This window comes from Theobroma umbraticum, unplaced genomic scaffold, assembly GCF_002168275.2.
Source record: "Theobroma umbraticum cultivar Fairchild unplaced genomic scaffold, ASM216827v3 scaffold_34.0, whole genome shotgun sequence".
Taxonomy (NCBI): domain Eukaryota; kingdom Viridiplantae; phylum Streptophyta; class Magnoliopsida; order Malvales; family Malvaceae; genus Theobroma; species Theobroma umbraticum.
The window spans coordinates 1,214,312-1,222,232 of NW_018397275.1; the positions used below are offsets into that span (position 1 = coordinate 1,214,312).

The window sequence follows — 7,921 nt, forward strand, 5'->3', positions numbered from 1 at the left end:
ATTTTATTCAGCAGTTGTAAAATTCTCTTCTCATCTTACTCCCCTCAAATGGATTTGCAAAAGTCAGTTGTTGTTGAAGAACAATTCACAAATAGGCCTATTCTATTTGATGGATCAAATTATGCTTATTAAAGCATTAGAATGTAGACATACATTAGAGCCCTTGAATATGAAATGTGAGATGTATTATCGAAGGATCCTATGTTCCCACCACACTTAATGTTGTCACTAGTGAAAAAATACCTAAGCCTAAAGCTGAGTGGACTGAAGATGAAGTCAAAAAGGTGCAAACAAATTTAAAGCCATCAGCACCTTTCATTATGCACTCACTCCTTTGGAATTCAACAAAGTCTCTAATTATACTACTGCTAAAGAGATTTGAGAAAAACTTAAAGTTATTTACAAGGGGACTTCTCTAGTCAAAGAGTCCAAAATTACCTAACTCATTTGCAATTATGAAATATTTAAAATGGAACTGGGCAAACATATCACTACCATGTTCCATAGGTTTACCAATATTCCAAACAAGCTCAATCAACTTGGAAAAACTATCCTTGAACATGTGTTAGTAAAAAGATTACTTAGATGTCTCCCTAAGAGCTATAAACTCAAAGTCACAACTATTCGAAATGCCAAGATCTTAATGTGGTCACACTTGATGAAATTTGTGGTTCACTCTCTATATATGAACTTGAAACAAAAGAAGAAGAAGAGGGAGAAAAGAAAGAAGCTAAAAAGAAGAAGAAAAATTTGGCACACAAGATTAGTCTACTTAAGAAGGAATTAAAAGAGCCATCAAGTGATGATGATGAAGAGCAAGCCATGATGGTCAGATGATTTAAAATGTTAATGGGATAAAAAGGTAAAAAGTTTAGAAGAAAAAATTACAAGAATGATCAAGGTTCCTTTAGGAAAAATAAGCATAAAGGTGATTTTAGCAAGAAGGATGGGATGGTGCGTTTTAAATGCAAAAAACTAAAACACTTCAAATTAGAATGCCTATTACTCAAAGTAAAAACCTCAAAGAAAAGAAAGAAACCTAAAAAAGCAATAGTAGTAGCAACATGGTCTAATAGTGGTTCATCAAGTTCAAAAGAAGAAAGAGAAAAATCAAAAGAAAGAGCCAATTTCTACTTGATGGCGAAAGAAGAAGAAATTGAGGTTGAGCGAGGACAACAGGATCAACATTTTGAAGCTCAACCAAAGAAAAGGTAGCCTTGGTACTTGGACAATGGTTACTTGAGACACATGACGAGCAATGAAAAATTATTTGCTAAGATTGATAGGAAGAAGTATGGTAGTGTTTCCTTTGGTGTTGATTCCAAGGGCATTATCTAAGGAATTGGAACCATTGGTAACACATCTCAAACACAAATCAAGCGTGTCTTATTTGTTAAAGGTTTAAAACATAATTTGCTAAGCATTAGTCAAATTTGTGATAGAGGTTTTTGAGTATACTTTGATTCCCATGCATGTCAAGTAATTGATGTTAACACTAACAAAGTAGCATTCATTAGCAAAGGAATTAAAAATATGTATGTCATTTTTCTTGATAAAATTAAGACTTGGGAATCATTCTTGATTTCCAATGATTTTTGTGATAACTGGTTGTGGCATAGAAGGTTAGGACATGCTAGTATGCACACAATTTCAAAACTTTTGAGAAAAGGCTTAGTCTTTGGACTTTCGAAGATATCATTTGAAAATGACAAAGCTTGTGATGCATGTCAATTTGGTAAACAAGTTAGAAGTTCTTTTAAATCTAAAAAGTCATATCAACTTCTAGGCCACTTGAACTATTACATGTTGACTTGTTTGGACCAATCACTGTTACTAGTCTAGAAGGCAAGTCATATGGCTTTGTTATTGTTGATGATTACTCTAGATATACATGGGTCATAAAGCATGAATGCATTGCTAATTTTTATTAAGCATTGTAAAAAAGTTCATAATGAAGAAGGCCTTACCTTTATTAGTGTTAGAAGTGCACATGGTGGTGAATTTGAAAGTGATAATTTTGAAATTTTTTGTAATGAAAATGGTTTTGATCACAATTTTTCAGCTCCTAGAACTCCACAACAAAATGAAATTGTTGGCAGAAAAAACAGAACCTTAAAAGAAATGCCAAGGATAATGCTTTGCGAAAACAACATGCTAAAATACGTTTAGGCTAAAACAGTGAATATTGGAACTTATATTTTGAACAAAGTTTCCATTAGAGCTATGATTTTTAAAACCTCTTATAAGTTTTACAGAGGAAGAAAACCAAATATATCTCATCTAAAGAGTTTTGGATGCAAATGCTTTGTTTTAAATAATGCAAAAAAAACCTTGGAAAAGTTTGATGCTAAAGTGATGAGGCAATTTTCTTAGGTTATGCATTAAATTCTAAAGCATATAGAGTGTTTAACAAAAGAACTCTAATTATAGAAAAGTCAATCCATATTATTTTTGATGAGACTAATGCTGCACAAAGATAGGTAGTGATTGGTGACGATGATGCGGATGACATTGAGAAGAAAATGGAAAATATGAGCTTGGACAACAAAAAAATGATGGAGAAAGCTTAAAATAGAAAGATGATAATGAACCACCGTCGAAAGACTTGCAAAGAACTAAAGAACAGTATAGTGATCTTCCTAGAAGTTTGAGATTTGTAAGGAATCATCCTTAAGAACTCATCATTGGTGATCCCTCGGATGGTGTCAAAACTAAAAAAGGTTTAAGGGAAGCTTGTGAGTTTCTAGCTTTCATATCACAAGTGGAATCAAGGAGCTTGAAGGAAACTGAAAAGGAAGAAAGTTGGATGATTGCTATGCAAGAAGAGTTGAGACAGTTTGAAAGGAACAAGGTTTGGACCTTAGTTCCAAGGCTAACCAATCATTCAATTGTCGGTACAAGATGGGTGTTTAAGAGCAAGATGGATGTGTTGGGAAATAAGGTAAGAAATAAGGCAAGGTTAGTTGCTCAAGGCTATAATCAAGAAGAAGGTATTGATTATGATGAAACCTGTGCTTCGGTAGCTAGATTAGAAGCCATTAGACTCTTACTTGCCTATACATGCCTTATGAACTTGAAATTGTTTCTAATGGATGTTAAAAGAGCATTTCTTAATGGCTTTATTCAAGAAGATGTATATGTTGAACAGCCCCCTGGTTTTGAATTGTTTGATAAAATTGATCATGTATATAAACTACAAAAAGCTCTTTATGGATTAAAACAAGCTCTTAGAGCTTGTATGAAAGACTTTCTAAGTTTTAATTGAAAAAGGATACTCTAGGGGAAGTGTTGATTATACCTTGTTTATTAAGAAAAATGAGACTAATTTGATTGTTGTTCAAATTTGTGTGATGATATAGTATTTGGTGCTACTAATGAAAGGTTGCGTGAGAATTTTGCTAAAGAAATGCAAGGAGAATTTGAAAAGAGTATGATGAGAGAACTAAAGTTCTTACTTGGTCTACAAATCAAGTAATGTGGAGATGAAATATTCATCAACCAAGAAAGGTATACCAAAGAAATGCTGAAAAAGTTCGGTATGATGAATATGAAGTCAATTGGAACTCCTATGAACCCCTCCACAAAGCTTGACAAAGATGATAAAGGAAAATATGTGGATTGAAAACCCTATAGAGGTATGATTGGTTCATTTCTTTATCTTACAGCAAGTAGATCTGATATGTTATTTAATGTATGCTTATGTGCAAGATTCCAATCATGTCTTAAGCAATCACATTTGATTATCGTGAAAAAAATTTTAGATTTCTCTTGGATATTCAAAGCTTAGGCTTATGGCATCCAAAAGGTTTATCTTTTAATTTTTTGGCTATTCCAATGCTAATTTTGCTACCAGCAAAACTGATCGAAAAAGCACTAGTGGTACTTGTCAATTTCTTAGAAATATGACTGTGTCTTGGTCTTGCAAGAAACAAAATTTTGTTGCTTTATCGACTGTTGAAGCTGAGTATATATCACCAGATAGTTGTTGTGCACAAATTGTATGGATTAGGCGGCAACTAAATGATTTTGGAATGGCTATACATAAAGTTCCCATTTATTATGATAATATGAGTGTCATAAATATCTCCAAAAATCCTGTTCAACACTGTAGAGCCAAGCACATTTAAATTAGACATCATTTCATTAGAGATCCTGTGCTTAAATGAGGTATTGAAATAGATTTTGTAGATACCTTGCATCAATTGATAGGCATTTTCACAAAACCATTGAATGAACTATAAGGCTCCTAAAAGAGATTTGGAAAAGTTGAAAGAAGAGTTTCATGGAAGTGATAGGACCAGACAGATTTAAGCTCTAAATCTATGGAATGAGTTTGAAATTTTAAGAATGGGGGAGGATCAGTCTATTCAAGACTATTTTGATAAAGTCCTTAGAATTGTGAATACATTGAGGCTTGTAGGTGAATAAGATTTTAACAAAAAATTGTGAATAAATTGTTGGTCAGTTTACCTGAAAAATTTGAAGAAAAAATCTCATCACTTTAGGACTCGAAAGATTTAGTATCTATCTTTGTTATTAACTTGCTTAATGCTCTTCAAGCTCAAGAACAAAGAAAAGGTCTACAGCAGTATGTTGTTTTCAAGGAAGCCTTGATGGCAAGAAACTCTAAAAAAAGATTAGGTAGTGTTTTTTGAAAGAAACTAGGGAATGAAAGGAAGGAAAAAGGCAAGAAAAATGGGGATAAGAGACAAGGAAAAAAAAAACCTTTCCACCTTACTCATACTATAAAAAAAATCATACTGAGAGGTATTGTTGGTATAGGCCAAATGTCAAGTGTAGAGCTTGTCACTAGTAAGGCCATGCCAAGAAAGTGTGTGAAAATCGAGGGAGGAAGGTGGAAGAGAAGACTATTGTTGCTGAACAAAAGGATAATACTAATGAAGAATTTCTGTTCATGGCAAAACATGCAAGCAAATAAGAGAAACAAAATAGTTGGTTTCTAGAAAATGGGTGCTGAAATCACTTTAACAAATGCAAGAATAGTTTTTCGGTGTTTGATGGTAGGTTTAGAACCATAATGATGATTGGCAATGGTGACTTGGCTGCTAGATAGTGGGTGCTCAAATCATTTAACTGGATGCAAGAACAATTTTTTAGTGTTTGATGGTAGCTTTAGAACAAAAATGGAGATTGGAAATAGTGACTTTCTATTAATTTATGGGATTGGCATTGTTAAAGTTTAGACTTTTGATGGCTTGAGGACAATTTCAAAAGTCTACTAAACACCAAAAGTGAGTTAGAATTTGTTAAGTGTGGGATAGCTTATGGATGACAACTATGAGTTGATATTTAAGGATAGGGTTTGGAAAATTAAAGATCCTGTTGCAAAGGATTTATTTATTGTAAAAATGGAAAACAAATGGTTCCCTCTCAACTAGTTAAAGGTTAAGTGTGTAGTATACAAACGTCTGCCAATTGACATTGAGCTTTGGCACAAGAGCTTTGGTCATGTGAACCATTCTTATTTGAAACAAATGGTTTTACATAAGTTGGTTGATGGTTTTCCTAACATGTGAAATCTTGATAGATTGTGCAGTACCTATCAATTTGGAAATAAAGTAAAACTCCAAAGACTAGAAGCTAGAAGGCAACACAAAAATTGCATCTGGTACACAAACATTGGAGACCCCATGAAGACTTTGTCTTTGAATGGAAGTAAGTTTTACTTACTATTTATTGATGATTTCGCACATTTCATATGGATTTATTTTCTAAAACAAAAATCAGAGGCTTTAAACATGGTCATGAAGTTCAAAGCTATTGTTGAGAATCAGACCAGTTTAAATATAAACGTCCTTAAAAGTGACAATGGGACTAAATACAATGCCAAAGAGTTTGAGAAATTTCTAAATGAATTTGGTATTGTGCACTAGTTAATAGTGACTCACAGCCCTCATTAAAATGGGTTTTTGAGAGCAAAAATAGAACTATCATGGAAGCAGCTTGATGTTTGCTATTTAAGATGACCCTACCTAAGTTTTTATGGGCAGAAGTTGCTAATGCTGCCAACTACCTATTGAATATGACTCAAACTATGTTTTTAACCAACAAGACACCTTATGAAGCCTGGTTAGGTATCAAACTTATTGTAACTCATCTCAAAGGTTTTTGGTGTGTCTGTTATGCTAAGATACCTAATGCTAAGAGAGGTAAGCTTGATGAGAAGTCATTGGTTGCAGTTCATCTTGGCTATATTGAAGTGTTTAAGGGTTACAGGTTGCTTAATGTTAAAACAAGAAGGCTATTTGTTAGTAGAGATGTCAAATTTGATGAGAATACCAAGTGGAATTAGGATATGGGTGCCATTGAAGCTATTATAAACAAAGACGTTGTAGTTGATGATGTGTTAAATGTTGAAGAAGACTTTGAATCTGATGAAAACATAAATGAAGCTCTTGTTAAAGGGACTTGTTCACTTTAAGATATAGATGAGAAATGCAACACTACAATTGCAAAACCTAGCTACTACTTTAAAGCTACTTCAGATGAACATTGAAAGTAGGAAATGAAGGTTAAAATGATGATGATAAAGAAGAACAACACCTGGACCTTGGTTGATAGATCAAAAAATAAAAAAGGTATTGGAGTATAGTGGGTGTACAGGACCAAACTCATGTCTGATGGTTCTGTTAAAAAGCATAAAGCTAGATTGATAGTCAAGGGGTTTTCACAAGTATATGGAGTTGCTTTTTTTTTAAACCTTTGCCCTTATAGCCAAACATAAAATTATCAAGCTACTAATGGCACTTGCAACTAAAGAAAGTTGGACAATTTGGAACCTGGGCATTGAATTAGCATTTCTCAATGGTATTATTGATGAAGACAATTATGTGAAATATCTTGAAGGATTTGTTGAACTAGGCAAAGAGGATGAGGTCTATAAACTTATAAAAGCTCTTTATGGGATCAAGCAAGCCCCAAAGAGCATGGTATGAATGAATGGTTAATTATTTGAAAACTTAAGGTTTTCCTAAAAGTGACAGTGAACATACTTTGTATGTTAAAAGCTTAGGTAATCTTGTTCAATTAATAGTGTAACACCCTGTACCCTCATATAAGAGCCAATATGATCTCATCAACAAGACAGAGGGTTGACAGATATAAATCTAAGTGCGAAAGAGCAATGATAGATGAAAGAAATATTTTAAAATAAAATATTTTGTATGCGAGAAAATGATAATTAAATAATAATATTTTATCAAGAATGAATTATCGAATCAAAAGAGTGATTTTGAAGTGATCCGGGACAAAGTGAGACATTTTGGGTTCCGACAAAAGAAGTTGAAAAATTTAGAATAAAATAATATTAAAATATTAATATTTTATTTGTGGTTGAAGATAATCATGAAGAAGAAGTATATGAGTAATCTAAGTGGAGGAGAAGAAGTAAGAATGAATTTTGAAGAAAAGCGACATAAATGGGGCCCACGTGCCTTTATTAAATAGAGCACGAGCAGGTAAGTATATATTTAAATATTATGGTGACACCTTGATTAGGTGCAAACTTTATATTATATTTGTACACATGTAAAGGAAGGAAAATAGAAGAAAATGGAAGTTTAAAACATGTTGGAAGGACTAAATTGTGAAAGATGAAAAGTATAAAGGGTCAAAAAGGAAATAAAGAAAAGTTTGAGGACTCAATTGCAAATTACAATATTTGGAAGTTAAATGGATATTAACTAATCAAGGAAAGTTAAGTTATGTGAAATATGAGATGTACATGTGAAAGTTACTACATGCAAACTATAGTGTGTATAAAAGGAGAAGTTAGTGGAAAACATGTGAGACCCCCATCATGTGAAGAGAAAGAGAAAGATAAATTTAAAGATTATTTGCTTGTAAATTTGATTGGTGCATTGGTGGTCAAATGAGGAAAATGAAATGTGGGTTGCATGAG

At 32.9% G+C, this 7,921-nt stretch overlaps 1 pseudogene; it reads right to left on the reverse strand.

Moving 5' to 3' along the window:
* The window catches only part of LOC110427541 (putative 2-oxoglutarate-dependent dioxygenase AOP1.2), a 58,621-nt pseudogene that overhangs the window by 2,660 nt on the left and 48,040 nt on the right, over positions 1-7,921 (reverse strand).